At 40.8% G+C, this 16387-nt stretch overlaps 1 protein-coding gene and 1 long non-coding RNA gene across 31 annotated transcripts in view; one reads left to right on the forward strand and one right to left on the reverse strand.

Moving 5' to 3' along the window:
- The window catches only part of Dlg2 (discs large MAGUK scaffold protein 2), a 2051694-nt gene that overhangs the window by 1718709 nt on the left and 316598 nt on the right, over window positions 1-16387 (forward strand). The gene's annotated exons all lie outside the window — the stretch shown is intronic.
- LOC120097342 (uncharacterized) overlaps window positions 1723-16387 on the reverse strand; it is a 96338-nt gene continuing 81673 nt past the window's right edge. Inside the window, exon 4 of the long non-coding RNA XR_005494590.2 lies at window positions 1723-15324. This is a non-coding gene — a long non-coding RNA (uncharacterized LOC120097342). The remainder of the gene's footprint in view (window positions 15325-16387) is intronic.

Below are 16387 nucleotides of genomic sequence, written 5' to 3' on the forward strand. Positions count from 1 at the left end.
GCATATCATCAATGAAGTTGTTAGAAAGGAAACACTCCCTTCTCTATCCTAGGCCCCCAGCATTCTCTGCTCCAGGTGAAACTATTTTCAGGGATTCCTTCTATAAGAATCTCCCCTGGATTATCCCCTGGGGCTTGAAACTTAATGCTGGTCACTCGTAGGTGGTTGTCAAAGCCTGAGCTCTCCTGTTTGAACAGAGACTTAACCTGCTACCTGTGGACCATCTTCTGTCTCCCTGAAGATAGCTAGCCTGTTACCTGTGAGACACCTTTGCTAGTGTGCACTGTGTGATGACAACGATCATGTATCTGTTCCAATTAGTACTTTCTGACTCACCAAGCCACATTTCCATTTGTGTCCTCAAGTCAACCTGAGACAGTCAGGGAAAACACTATCATCATGACTTTACCTGAAAGGCCCAAGATTGGAGAGAGTAAGTCATACTTACAATGTAACAGGAGCAACCAGAAACCTGCACGTTGAATTGTACTTCTCTTAGATATTTTTCCAGTTATTTTCATAAACTGGCATAGGAACCAAGCACACCAGTGAAATGAAGTAAACAGATGGCAACTGTTTATTGTTCCTTGAATATCCACAAGATGGCAGCAAAAGATTTTGCACAGACTGTACGAAGGAGGTTTTGTATTTAAATGGTTTTAGTCATGTTATTAACATTAGTTGTTACCACAATGGTAGATTTAAAATATATAATTCAGTGCAAAAAAGGATAAATCAAAACATGAAAGTAGAATTAGTTTATAGTTTGTTTCTCTAATTTTAATTAGAGTCTGCCTTCAAAGACAAAACCAAAGCCCACGATCCTCCTACGTCTACGTACCTAGTGCTGGGGTTACAGCCATGTGCTGTCCTGCTCAATGGTCATCTTATTTTGAAACAAAGCACTGAAGACAAGACAGAAAGCTGAGACTGGTGGTTTCTTGAGAAACCTCAAAAAGGATGGCTCCTTCTTGAATGTGTGTTCTTATCTGAAGGAGGGAAAGCCAGGAGCCAGTGAGAAATCAATCTTCCATGTCATTTAATTTCTTTTTATTTCTTGTTCGATATCTCCCCTAGAGATAGAACTTCTTGATGGATCAATGACACTGTGTAACAAATTATAGACAGAGTTAGTGTCTTTATCTCTCAGGTCTCACAGGCAAAATAAAGTACACTAAACAGTATAGAGCTATTGGATTCTCCTACTTCCAACTGCAATAGAACCCAGGAAGGAGAAGCACTTTCTTTCCTTTTGTTTCCTTTTGTTCCCTGTTCTGTGTTAAGCGGGAGTTGCCTGCATCAATGGAGATCCTGATTATAGCTGTAAATAGGTATGAGATCGTTGTGCCTGGAATCGAGGCTAGGAAATCTTTCCAAATTACCATAAATTTGATTCTGGGTCACTGAGCACCTTATGTAAGCAGACTGTACTTAGGCATTATTACAAGAGCTATAAATAAGTAAAAACATACATACATACATACATACATACATACACACACACACACACACACACACACACACACACACACACACACACACACACACAAAGGGTGAAGCCGAGTGATGGCGCCTCAGTGTGGACGTTCAGTGAACAGTTTCTCATGCTGTCCATACTCCTCTTTCCACTTTTCCTGAGTTTTAGATTTTCTTTCTGTCATTTTCCTGATGATCACTGCTCATGAAACAATTAACTCCCATTTTGGCCACTTGGGTAGCCTGTGGTTTTGTTGTTGTTGTTGTTGTTGTTGTTGTTTCTTCCTCCTGGGAAAAGTCTAAGACACACTCTTAAGATAGTATAATTTTGGTTCCCTAACTCCCATCCCTCTGAATTTCTTTTGACAAATATCACATTCTACTCTATTTTTTTAATTTACTCATCAGCTATCTCTGTCTACAAAAACCTTGATAGAGGCTGAGTTACATTGCCATATGGCATATAGCCATCACTGACCCATGTGTCACATCCCCAAGATGTTCTCTGAGTTCTTTGAGAAGGTTCTTTTGGCTGTAGGGAAAATACGAAGATGTAAGGTATTTCTACAAACCTCACAGGAATACCTAAGCAGGATCTGTGCGCTCCTTAGCTCCCCACCATAAATCTGAAGTGAGACACTACTCGTCAGATCCAAACAGAAAACACGAGGTCCTATGCAGATGTAAAAGGTAGAGCACATTCAAGATGTGGGAGCAGTGTGAGCGTGCAGACATGGGATACAGAAGATTAATCAAGAATCTTGAATGCCAGGCTGAGGAACTGAGGCACTAAACCAAACAAGGGTGGGAAAAGCAGATGGAGTCCACATGATGTTCAGTGGAACCACAGACTCCTGACCCTTTCACAGTTCTGCCAAGTGAAAGGTTATCACGTCCAACTCATGGAGCCCTCCCAGTCCCTCTGTGCTAGGATTGTGTGTATGAGAGAGAACCGAGAGATAAAAGGATGTACTAAATATGTCTCAGTCATTCATTTCTGCTTAAGCAGACTTGTTACTAGATTTCTCTTCAATTAATAAAGTCTTTAAAGCAAGTTTAAATCAGAAGGCATATGCCTGTGCTTTTTCAGAGGCCGTGGTTAGAATCTAATCATCAAAATAAAGTCTAATGTGTAACTTTCTCGTACACAACCAGCCTCGTCCATAAAAGGCTTTCCTTTCTTCATCACCTGACATATTTAACCTTTTACACTTTGTCTAAAATCTTCTCTCTATGCCCAGTTTCTCCTCCAGAATAGAAGCCTTCCATTCATCCTTCAGTTCTTAGGAACTCCGTACTGAGTGTCTTCTCTCCCTATTCCCACAGGATCACAGCAGCACGCACAGAAACGCCTCCAGCTTAGTTAGCTCCCTTAAATCGATGCCCCAACCAGTCTCTCTGCTTGCCATATTAATGTGTAAACTCACGTTTAGTGCTCCACTTCCCTCATTAGACTGTAACCTGGAAAATGTCATTCCTGTTCACTTGATTCATATCAATACATATGACGAATATCATATAAATGCAATGAGTAAAATTCAGTTAGATAACTATATGAAGTAAATAAATTCTGAATGAAGACCTCAGAATATAATAGTTGGCCAAAATTGCACACACCAAATGCATATGGAGTGAGAAGGGTATGGTGTACATGTCACTGATTTTTCTAAGTGTTGCCAACTGACAGCAAGGTGTGTACCCAAGCCGGATTGAGGAATATTTAGAGTTGTATCTAACATCTGTAGTCTTTTATAACAGCAGTCACTAGAGGGCAACATACTCAAACTCAACATCCTTTGGGGCGGCGAGAGAAGAGTAAAATGTTTTCCCCTCTTTTCTGATTAAAATGTGTATGGATAATCTTATGTTTGTAGTAGTTATAGGACCTGTGGGCTGGAGTTTCCATGATTATGGGTTTAACAGTTGTAATTACCTTTCTACTGTGAAATTAAAACGTAGATTAACTGTGATAATCACATCTCCAAGCACAGCAAATATCATCTCACATAAGCCTCCTACCACAGCGCCAGGGAATACATTCTTTTCCCATTTTCTAACAAAATCATTCAGATTCGGTGGCATTAAATGAGTATTTGGCTGTATGGAATTAAAGTACCTATAAAGACTCAACCAGTTCTTAGTTATATTAAGTATTTCACATCCCCTGCCCAACCAGATAGATGGAGAGAAGAGGGTATATTGCTGACCACAAGATGCCATCTGGTGATGCTGTCTCGAGGGTCTATCTCAGTGCTATCTATAGGCATGTAGCCCTGGAGCATCCTTCTGTTCTCTGTGCCAGCTACACTATGCCTAGGTTTATGGGCCATTTTAGCTGCTATATTTTTAGAGAGGGATCAAGAAGCCAGAGACCATAAACAGGAAGTGTTAGAGTATAATAAAAGGTCAAAGAGAATCGAGATCCCTGAAGAGGAAGGACTAAACCAAGGCTGAAGAAAATGGAGTAAGAACCAGCCACAGTGAGATGGGATTCTATCTGTAATCCCCATACTTTGGAAGGTGAAGCAGGAGGATTGGCATCAGTTTGAAGTCAGTCTGGGCTCTGGTGTATTTTAAATGATGGATTTCAAATAGCGTGTTTCGAATAATGAAGAGCAGAACAATAATTAGATGGCATGAGGTCCAAGTTTGCTGCCTGCGATGTAAGAGTGAATCTGACTTGGCAGAAGTTAAACTAATAATTCCAGAAATCAGAGCATTCAAGCACTGAAGAGGATATGTGTTTGTAAAACCTGAACTTCGGGGTTCACAGAGGGCTGGCCAAACCCTTTCACTGCCTTGATTTAAGTAAACAGCAGTAGTGCCCCCTAGTGGCCCCTATGAGGCCTGCATATACCAGGTACAGCCTTGTGTTCTACTTATGGACGCAGACAAGATGGAGGCATTATAAATTCTAATGGCTGCATCCTGCAAACTTCAGAAAGGTTGGCCTATAGCTCACGTGCTGCTGTTCAGTCCTCACCGCACCTCCTAATGGAGCAGCCAGCAAACGGGATGCAGGAATACCATTATCTTCAGCTTGGGAGATGTGGGAAGTGTCTCCTCTGTTCAAGATGCTCTGTGTCCATGGGGACAGTGGGGCTGCTGAGTCTTCACCTCTGAGTTCACTCCGATGACTCAAGTATGAACTTGCTGAGAAATTGGCTGTGCAGGGTGTCACTCAGCACACTCAGATCTTCATTACAGGAATCGGGTGGCTTGATAACCACCACCATGTTGAAAGGCCTATAGGGATGCTGGGAGAAAGTATCTGGCCAGAGGGCTTCTGGGAAAAAGGACCAAACCAGCGCCTACTGTGTTTAGGTTCATTTGACACAGGGAAGGGTTTAGTCATTGTTGGCTATTATTTTGGTTGTTGACACATTTGTCAGGCCTTGCTATGAAATGCATGCTAACTCATCGGCACTGGCACTAAAAACTACAATCAGAAGCAAAGGGGCACTGATATCGAAGAAGCTGTGAATCAGGTTTCTGTCGTGCAACACCAACGATCTTCAACACATCACTTGGGCTCAGGCTCCACACCTAGACTATTGATGACTTGGTGTTGCTGCTCACTCCACTAAACATACTATACACAACAGAATCTCATTGACAATGCTGTAGTTGCTCATGTAGAAGCCAATAGGTAACCCACAGGGGCCTGGAGAACTTACCACAAAGTATTCCTGCCTTTTGGTCTCCATGGTAACTAGAATTTTTGCGTTAATTTTCAAAGAGTAAAAAGAAAGTTTGAATCAGAGCAGAATTTGAACTCAGCTTCTCTACTACTTAGATGTGGGAATCTTTGAATATGTCTTTGCTGTATCTCTTCATCTATAAAATAAAGCCAATGACCTGACTCAACAATCCTTATAGGCTTTAATTGTATTATGGGGAAGACTACGTAATCTGCATCATAGTAACCAATGTCCAGTGGTCAGTCTTCTCTGGCAACAACACCAGCTACCTCAGAGTTAATAGTTCCACAAGCTGAGCTGGTCTCAGCTCTAAAAGCAAATGTCTCCAGTTTCCAAGTAAATGCTTCATCTGAGCCTGGTGACAAGGTCTGGGTCCTACCACATAATCTGACCTCCAGTGCATTTTCTCACTTTACTTCTTTCCTGGGTAGCACCCAGGGATCTAACATTCTCAACACTCTTTCTGTCCTCTCTCAGTGAAGTCAGATGAAGTGGTTCACAATGGCTTAAATAAGGTAAGTGACCGCAACTACCTGTATCAGTGTTTTAACAGTGTTAGGTCTTAAGTCCAAGGCTAATTAAGGTCATCTTAATTAACTACTGGGATACTACAGTTCCCAGTAACCATAAAGGAGGCCTTGCAGGAACACAGTGCTCCATGGCATCTCTAAAGCCAGTACATAAGGTTATGCTGTCTTTAATGGGAGACCTTGGACTCTTACTAATCCTCATATATGATACAGCACCTGGTGCATTGTAGACAATTAGTAAATGTGAATTTAAATGCTTTGGAGGTCATGTCAGGTGTTTAGATATAGTGTGCGTGTGTGTTTGTGTGTGTGTGTGTGTGTGTGTGTGTATGTGTGTGTATGTGCATGTTCAGGTATAAGTATGTATGTGTGTGTGTTCATATAAGACCATGTGTATGTGTATGTATGTTTACATGTGATTACATATATATATGTATATGTATATATATATATACCAAGGCTGGAGACTGCAATGTCCCCAGCTGTGGGGCATGGGGTGAGGTTTCTATTGTTGTGAAGCAACACCATGACCACAGCAACTCTTATAAAAGAAATCATCTACTTGGGGCTTTCTTGCAGTTCAGAGGATTAATCCATTGTCATCGTGGCAGGAAGTATGACACGCAAGCAGACATGGTGCTGGTGAAGTAGCTTAGAGATCTACATCTGGATCAGCAGGCAGCAGGAAGGAAAAAAATGAGACACTGGATCTAGCTTAAGCATTTGAAACCTCAAAGCCACCACCAGTGATGCTTCCTCCAAGGCCACACCTATTCCAACAAGGTCACACCTAACAATGCCAATCCCTATGAACATATGGGGGTTATTTTCATTCAAACCACCACAGGGGGATTATAGGTGCATACTGACCTGTTTACTCCGGCTCTTAGCATTGAATCCAGGTTTTCTCAATTACATAGCAAGCACTTTACTGACTGAGCTATCTCCCCAGCCTGCTCAGATATGTTTCTTGGCCCACACAACCACTAAAGACACACAAAGCATTTGGCTGAAGGGAGTTGGGAGAAACTAAAGCACAGCACTTTTCCTCAGTTAAAAACAAAGTAGAAAAAAAAAAGAGTGGTCTAGAAAATGTCATAGGGCCACCAAGATGGCTCAAAGGTTCAGGTGCTTGTGACAAGTCAAGCCAGCAGGATCCCAGGACCCACATCATAGACAGAGAGAACAATTCCCACAAGTTGTCCTCTGACATGAGCATGACCACACAAATAAACACATACAACCTATAAACATAACATAAATATAAAATATAAACACATACATGTGCACGAACAAATAGTAAATAAATAAAAAAGAAAATATTCTGTACTGGAAGGAATCATACAAGTGAAATTTGAATTGGACTTTCTAAAACAAGGAGGCTGTGCAGAATGTGGCAGTTGACAAAGTCCCATAGACAATACCAAACCAAGAGATGTTCCAAAGCTTTAGGCAGATGGTGTTAATGGCAAGTTTTTTTAGATAAAAGCTCACTTGGAAACCTGTACCTTAGGGTCCATTTTCCTGTCTCTGTTTTAATTTTCTTCGATCACTTTGAACACTTCTCCTCCCACAAAGCAAATCCTTTTACACTTCTCCCACATATGCTTTGGGGGGAAACAGCATTACTGCTGTGTGTGCTGTGCTGACTTCCTTGGATCTACTTCCTGGAGTATGCCTCAGAGCAAGGTTCAGCTCCTTAGAGCACGGTTTCAATGTTGTTCCTTTATTACAGTGCCAATTTGTCCTTTTTCTTAACCTCTGATAAAAAATAGGAGTATAGTGTCACCTCCATAGTTCCAAGACTAAACTTTTCATCTTAAACTCATATTCCCACCTTCCGAAACTACTCTGGCAAGGAGAACCAGCTAGATTTAGTTGGAAATTTTGACTTCACGAAACAAATGTCATCAGTTTTACACACAAAATAATGTTTTGGGTTTTTTAGTCTAGCAACTGCATACCCCTGAAGAACAATTTTTAGAATTTGCCTTCTATTCATATTTTAAAAATGAAATAAAAGACTTTTTAGTGGCCAACAGCAGTGGGTTTGGGTTAAATGATACAGAGTTGGCATTTTTCTAGGTAAGCATTTCCAGTTTCATGGTTGCTGTCATGAGACTATAGTTTTCCATGTATCTGTATATGTAGAATTATTACAGATGCTTCCTTTGATCTAGAACTGTTGGTTAGAGGTGATGATTGTGGAAAAACACTTTTAAATTCCATGTGTTAAAAGAATAACTGTCATTTGTTGAATGAATTTTTATATCTTAGTCTCAATATAGCCCTTCTCCCCTTTGGAAGTAGCTATTCTCATCATCATACAGAGTTAAAATCCTAAAGTGTAAGGCTATGGACAGAGATCATATAGTTCCCTTTGCCCTGTAGATGGATGGGTGGATGGATAGATAAATAGATACATACATACATGCATACATACACACACACACATACATATATACATGCATACGTGCTAGAGAGATACATAGATATATAGATAGACTAGTGATAGACCAGTTCTTGGAAATGCAGTACCGATTTTCATTCATGATATTGCTCATCGTTTGATTTATTTTCAGGCACATTTTTTTATTTTCTACATCTAAGTTCTTGAAATGAAATCCTATAAAGTAGGGTACTCTCTTGTTGACAATGAGCACCTCAAGAGTAAAGGCTGTCTCTTAAATATGTACAAGCTTGAGACATGGCAGAGAACCTGTTCTTATCAAACAAGTACCACTAGAACCAATTATCAAGTAAATAAATACAAGGTTTTTGCAATGTAAGCAGGCAAAAGAGGTTTATAATTCTTTCCAGGCAAGATTAGACTGCAACATTCTAACTACAGAGGAACTTGTACAATATTTTTGTTTATTTCATAAGTAAAGTGACTAAGGCACAAAATTCTAAAACTAAAAGGTACAGAGTGTAGAGCCACAGTCAATGACCTGTCCCTGGGTGATATAAGCCTGTGATAACATAAGAAGACTAATCGAAATTAGCATGTTACCTTAAGTGACTTCTGTTTTTCAACTGTGTGTGTGCGCGGTTGTGTGTATATGTGTATATGAGTGCATGTGTGTGCGTTTTAAAAACTGCAACATCACTTACTTCCTTTAGAGAAATAGTTACTGTTCTCATTGCATACAGTATTTGATGGAAATTGACATTCACCAGGATCTTCCAGATGTCAGACAGTGGGCAAATATCAGTTTTGCCTTTAAAACAAACCCTGTTTGCTAACATTTGGGTTAATCAGTGTTCTGAAAAGAAATTTACAGGACCAAATCACAAGTTAAAAAAATTTAAGTAAATATAAGACATACAGCTATACACATTTTCTAGAAAATATGTTGTAAATTATACATTTTGTTGGTGAGTTATAAATGCTTCATGAATATTTATTCATCTCCTATGTATGTGCACTAACTGGTTTTACGTGACACCTTGACACAAGCTGGAATTTTCACAGAGAAAGGAGCCTTAATTGAGGAAATGCCGAAATGCCACCATGAGATCCAGCTGTAAGGCATTTTTCTCAACTAATGAGCAAGGGGGAAGGACATGGCCCATTGTGGGTGGTGCCATCCCTGGGCTGGTGGTCCTAGGTTCTATAAGAAAGCAAGCTGAGCAAGCCAGGGGAAGCAAGCCAGTAAGTAACATCCCTCACAGCCTCTGCATCAGCTCCTGCTTCCTGACCTGCTTGAGTTCCAGTCCTGACTTCCTTTGGTGATGAACAGCAATATGGCACTGTAAGCTGAATAAACCCTTTCCTCCACAACTTGCTTCTTGTTCACGATGTTTTGTGCCGAAATAGAAACCCTGACTAAAACAGTACGCAGAAACTACATCTTTTTCTTGCTAACCTAACTTTTTCATTATATCTACCTTTTGGAAAGGCAATATTTACAAATAATGTATTCTTTGTAAATGGAGGTTCTGCAGGAATAATGACTTTTACTTAATATAACATTCAAGGTTTTCACATTTCTCCAAATGTAGTTCTCCCTTCCTTAAGTGTTTCTTCAACTTGAATTTTCTAGCTAAAATCCATACCAAAAATTTTTTTTATTTAAAGGCAGCTTGTAAAATTTTGATTACTTATTCTTCTCTCAAACAGTAAATACCTTCCACAGTTCCCCCTCCCCATTCCTCCCAGTTTTTCCCTTCAACCTTCTCTCTCCCTACATCCACTGCCCTTCCATTTCCTTCAGAAAAGAGAAGGCTTCCCAGAGATATCAACCCAATAAACATAACAACTTACAATAAGGCTGAGCACAAACCCTCATATCAAGGCTGTATGAGGCAACCCAGTAGGGGAGAAAGGTCCCACGAGCAGGTGAAAGAACCATAGAGACCCCACACTCCCATTGTGAGTAGTTCCGCAAACCTCCCAGGCTAAAGAATGACAGCATGTACACAGAGAACTTATCACAGTCTCACGTGGGTTCCATGATTGGCACTTCAGTCTCTGTGAGCCCCTATGAATGCTGCTTCGTTGATTCTGTAAGCCCTGTTCTCCTGGTGTTCTTGACCTCTCTGGTTCCTACAGTTCTTTCTCCCCCAACTGTTTGAGCCACACCAAAATCCTAACAATACTCCGATGGTATTTTTTAAGAGTAAAGAGAGCTGGGCGTATTGACACACATTGATAACCTCCATGGGAGTGGCTGAATCAAAGGGATTTTGAGGCCAGTGTGACTACAGAGCAGAATTCTACTTCAAAACAAAATAAAACAGAAAAGAAAAGCAGAGGCTGACAAAAGATAAAGCAAGGGGCAGACTGCAGCTGACGAGATGAAAATCTTGACCTATGCACAAAATCCAAAGGAGAGAAGGTACTAGGCAAAAGATAAAAGGTAGGAAGGAAGGAAAACATGGAATCTAGACCCTTCGACTTATAATGATGACGTTAAGGAGTAAACTGAACATTCAGTCCATTCTTTGATATGCATCAAGGTTCTACATTAGACAGCAATGGACTTAAAAGTGTCTAAAAGCAGTTTTAGGGGCCAGAAATTCCCAAGGTGTTTTCTCCAGAGTGCTAGACAAACAGAAACACACAACAACAACAACAACAACAACAACAACAACAGTCTAAGACATATCCTTGACTCAAAGCCACAGAGCATCATATATAAACAGGACCATCTGAGATAACATTCTGTAACTCTAGTTTGGATCGTTTTGCTATTTCAATAAGGGAAAGCAAGTTCCTCTAGCTGTCCCTGTTTGATAGCTAGTTCCATGTTTTAGTTGTGGATTAGAAGAATTTTTATAAACCTTTCACATTAAGTTTAGGCTTCAACTGGATAATGTAACTTAAAAAATTCTGTAGTAAATACGGTCAGCTGCAGTCTGCCCTCTCAACAGAATAGGACAAATCGGCTAGGGAAGAGCAGAGAGGAAGGTGGAGACAGATTAGTCCAAGATTATGAGGAGAAAGTCAAGAGCACGAAAAGAGGAGGGGAGCCAACTGTGACAGCCAGAGGAAAGGCGAGGCAGAGGGAGTGAATGTGGCCCCTCAAGGACACACTGATCAGGAGAGGACTGCAGAAGTGAGACTCTGACTATAGGACAGGGAGGCATCTGGAATGAAGAACAAAGAAAAACTGTGCCCAAGAATGAAGGGACTCCCAGCTTTGCAGAGTAGTGGTGTGGTGACTTTTCCAGGTGCCATGTGTTTGCAAAAGAGAAATCATTATGGCTGCATTTAATTGCTCAGTGGGAAAAGGAAAGAGAAAAAGGTGAGAGTTTAAAAATTCAGAGTCATATTTTGGGTCCTGGGAAACTCCTAGTGACGGTAACAAGAGTTAGTTATTTTATTCTCGGGCTGACAACTGGATTATGGTAGATGAAGCTTTAGAGTTGCAGGTTCCTGTTTCCTACAGTCTCCTGTGCTCCCCTGCCCCAGCCTGTACTGACTCCATGCTGTTCAGGCTGACCTCACTAGTGTGACAGAGCATGCTCAGTCTCTGAAGCCAGCCTTTCTCAAAACTCACCAATGGTCTAAGGAGGGAGATGGACCAGGAGGTGCAAACTTGGTCATCAGGTTATTAAAATGATGTTAAGATAGACTGGGAAATTGTGCTTTCTATAATGGCCAAGGCTCCAAAGTGGCCACATCAACTGAATCATTGCCTCTGAGGGAAGCCAGTCCTCTAGTCGGGACTCCCACATGGCTGGTGGGACTTTTTGGTGGACAGAAAAGCATTACCCTCAGTATCAACCTACACTAGCAAGAGCTGGGATTGCTATTCTTTAACATCCTTTCTTGATATGCTGAGAGATCCTGGAGTCCTGTGCATGGAGGAGGGAGTTAGTTCAACGATGGGATGGTATTTGTTGGAGGCAAGGTGCCACCTCCAAGCCTGAGGCAGGAAGCACCAGGTACAATACAGGACAGAGGCAGAGTAGTAGGGAAATGGACAGCTTGTGTATGCCACACAGTAGGAGCCCGAATCCCCACTGCTAGTTTGGAAATGTGCTGACACTCTGTGCCATCCTCGTCGTAAAAGTTGTCTTTAGTCGAGGCCTTGGAGGAACTAGCAATACAAAGCAGCTTAGACGAGGACTAGTGTTGTCTTTATGAGTAATCACCTTCTCTATTGAAATTCTGGTCACAGGCCGTCTTTTCTTAGTAATTTATTTATATCACTTTACATCCTGATCATAGCCCCCTCCTTCAAATCTCCCCTCACATGGCTCCTTCCCCATTAGCACCTTCTGTCCTCTGAGAAGGGGCATCCCCCATGAGTATCATCCCGCTGTGGCATATCAGGTCACTGCAAAACTAGGCACATCCTCTTCCACAGATAAGGCGATCCAGTTAGGAGAATGGGATCCTCAGGCAGGCAACAGATGTAGGGACAACCCCCCAGTCCAGTTGTTAGAGGGGACTCTCATGTAAACCAAGCTGCACATCTGCTACATATGTTCCAGGGGCCTAGGTCCAGCCCACGTTTGCTCTTTGCATGGTGGTTCAGTCCCTTAATCCCAGCACACAGTGGAGGGTGGGTGGGGTACGGCAGAGGCATAGATCTCTGTGAGTTCTAGGCCAGCCTGGTCTACAAAGCTAGTTCCAGGGCAGCCAGGTTTATACACACACACACACACACACACACACACACACACACACACACACACACACACACACCTGTCCAAAAAAAAATACTAAACTAAACTAAAAAAAAAAAAAAACAAAGAAATCCAACTAGCCAAACAAACAAAAACAAAACAAAACAAAAAACAACATGAAAAGCATCTGTCTGGAGTCTAGATGCATTCCCTCCACATTACCTCTCTCCTTTCCTACTCTCTTTCTTACTCTATACTCCTCACTCATTATTTACTGGAGGTTTACTTTCTTCTAAAAACTGACTGAACCTTGGAAATGAACATCCTTTCCTGTTTGGTAACTAAATGAGTGTGGTCTTACAGGTCTATTCATGTCCAGAGCTCCAGCAACTAGCCACAGAAACTCAGACTTTACTGGGGAGTAGTGCTCTGTAGGGAGCTGCGTTCTGTTTGCTAAATTGGAAGGGCTGGAAAGGGGGGAATTGGTTGGTAATTATGAAAGATTTAAATGACTGGAGGGAAAAAAACCTTCAATAAATGGAAAATTTTCTGATGCTTACACTTGGGACTTCTGAAATACTGAGCACAGCCAAGGCTGCTTTAGGAACTCTTGATAAACACTTGAGAGAGCAGAGGAAAAGGTAAAGGAGGAGGCTTCCAGAGGATTCCTGAGGGAGGGCAGTCACTGCTCTTCTGAATTTCTTTGTGCCTTTTCTAGAGTTTTGAAACATTTCTAAGCTTCCTCTAATTCCCCTAGTGCTCAGAAATCTTTTATAAAATCACCGATTCTTCAAGTTAAGGCTGTGTATTGGGTTGTTCATCTAGCACTTCCCAAAGGATGACACATTCAGTATGGCAGCTCTGACAGGAAGTTCTGCCCACCCTGGGGAAAGTCAGTTGCCTTCTCTCTGGATTCCTGGATATCTCTCCTATAAATACTCCTCACCTCATCTTCTGCTCTAGCTTGTTGTCTCTACATTATTAGCTATGGAACTGACCACGGAGTCACTGGCAGCATAGTTTATAATGCTTCTTCAGAGGAAGTAAGAGTTGATGGATCTTCAGACCTCTCAGAGTCAAGAAAGACACTGATTAGTCTCAAATAAGTCTACTGAGCCTCAATAATAATTTATAGTGACTATAATGTGTGTATCATTCCACACATTATAAGAAACATAAAGCGATTTAAGAACCTTCTGTCATGATAATTACAGTCTAGTGGCTGGTATTTATATATATAAGGAAGATAACAGATAAAGGAAGCAAATCATAGACTAAGGTATATAGTATGTCTCATTTTAAGCAATAACTGTATCTGGAGGTAAATAGTGTGGTTTTTAATGATTGTGCAGTATCACACAATCATACAATTTATAAGGCTTTGCATATAAAGCCATATAAGACACAGAACTATAGAAGGGGTATGTGCGTATGTGTGTAAGTATGTAGATGAAGGGGTGTAGACAGAGGAATTATATGTCCAATTAATTGTCAAATGTTACCTGAAGGCTAAGAAAGAAAGATGTCTACAATTTCCAGTACTGTTATTAATATTATGGATTATCTTTATTGCAAAAATGTAATAAGGCACTAAAGGAAGAGAAAGCTTTGTGTGATGCTGTTAGCTTACCAGGCTGCTGACCATGGAAATAGCACTTGACCATCAGCTCACCAGAAAAGCTGTAAATGTACAACTTAACCTTGCCATGAGAGAAAATGAAGACACAAGGGAACTTCAGGAGATGGGAAGCAGAGCAGAGACCAGGAAGAGAGCCACAGGACGTAAAGCCAGGATAAGGATGTTCGCAAAGTTAGTAGCTGCAAAAAAGGTTAGCTTGGGATATGGAGCTGTGTTGTATAGAACACTAAATACTAGAATTCCCATCTGGACTGTGTCACAAATATGGTGAATGACACTGACAAACTATTTCATTCTCTGAGCCTGAATCGGTATACCTATGACACGAGAGGATTAGATAAGACCAACTCTAATACTGCTCATGTCAAAGAACACTATGATCTGAAGAGAGTGAGGAGCTGTAGCAAACACCTTATTATAGAAAGCCTGAAATAAAAGCACATGAAATTTGCACGTAGAGCTGAAGAGATGACTCAGCAGTAAAGAACACTTACTGCGATTGCAAAGGAACTAAGCTCTGTACCTAGGTCCACATGGAGGCTCAAAACTACCTGTAACTCCAAATCCAGGAATCTACCACACTCTGGTGGTCTCTGCCTGTTTTTGAATGCATATGGTGCCCATAAACTCACACAGACATATACCTATACACATAAAAATTATAGACAGACAGACAGACAGACAGACAGACAGACAGACATAAATTGGGGCCAGGGAAATTTCTCAACAGTTAAAGAGCACTTGTTGCTCTGGTAAAGAGCTAGGGTTCAGTTCCCTGTATTCACACAGTGGCTCACAATGGTTGTAACTCCAGTTCCAGGGAATCCAATTCATTTTTTCTGGCTTCTGCAGTCATTGCTCATGTGTAGACTCACAGATACGCATGCAGGCAAAATACCTATAAACATAAAATGAAATAATAAAATAACATAAAATAAAATCTTCAAAATAATACCTTTTTTTAATATTTTATTTGTTTTATGTATGTGAGTACACTGTAGCTGTCTTCAGACCCACCAGAAGAGGGCATCAGATCTTATGATAGATGGTTGTGAGTCACTAGGAGGTTGCTGGGAATTGAACTCGGGACCTCTGGAAGAGTAGTCAGTGCTCTCAACCGTGGAGCCATCCCGCCAGCCCCAAAATGGTACTTTTTAAAAGAAAAGATATTTGCATATGACCTACAAATAGAACCACAGAAGAGGACCATCTGCCTCACGTATAATGTGAACACTCACATGTGGAGAAAAGTAGACTGGCTAGGATATACCAAGTGGCTACAAGGGTATAAGAACTTGAAGCTGTGAAAAGAACAATGAGAGAAAGAAGAGATGGAGATTAGCAGATATTGGAAGCATTTGATAACAACATGGAGGTTCAAGAAGTTTGAGCCTGTGATGATACTCGGATAAGAAGAAAAAAGTTTTCTGCACGAGAGTATCAGCTAATGATTACACAAGAAATAGAAAAATACAAAATCACCATCTTCAAATCTCAATCAAATAATGTCTAGACAAGTATTATCCATAGATATTTCCAGAAGTAAAAGAGGAAAGTTGGGAGAGTATGTTGAAGAAAAGGACTCTGTGACTTCAAAAAAAAATGACTCTTCGGATTTCCTACCAACAGAGAGAAAAGTTATCTTTCAAGTGAAGAGATGTTTTAGTCCTTACACAAGTAACCAACCTGGAAATTACAAAGAGTGAGTCAACCACACATGTGGCTGCTCCTGCTTGCAATTTAGTCAGCCATACACAACACTGCTTAGATTGTGCTAAAATTTTTCCTTAATTATCATCAGACAAATAAGTAAACACAAGTTGTGGGACAGTTCAAAACATCTGGCCTGATGCCATTCTTTAAAAAGTCAATGTATTTAAAAGAAAAGTGATTTCATGCTCTAGATTAATAATGACTAACAACTCACAATAAAAACCACATGCAATTCACACATAGTGCTA

Source organism: Rattus norvegicus, chromosome 1, assembly GCF_036323735.1.
Source record: "Rattus norvegicus strain BN/NHsdMcwi chromosome 1, GRCr8, whole genome shotgun sequence".
Taxonomy (NCBI): Eukaryota; Metazoa; Chordata; class Mammalia; order Rodentia; family Muridae; genus Rattus; species Rattus norvegicus.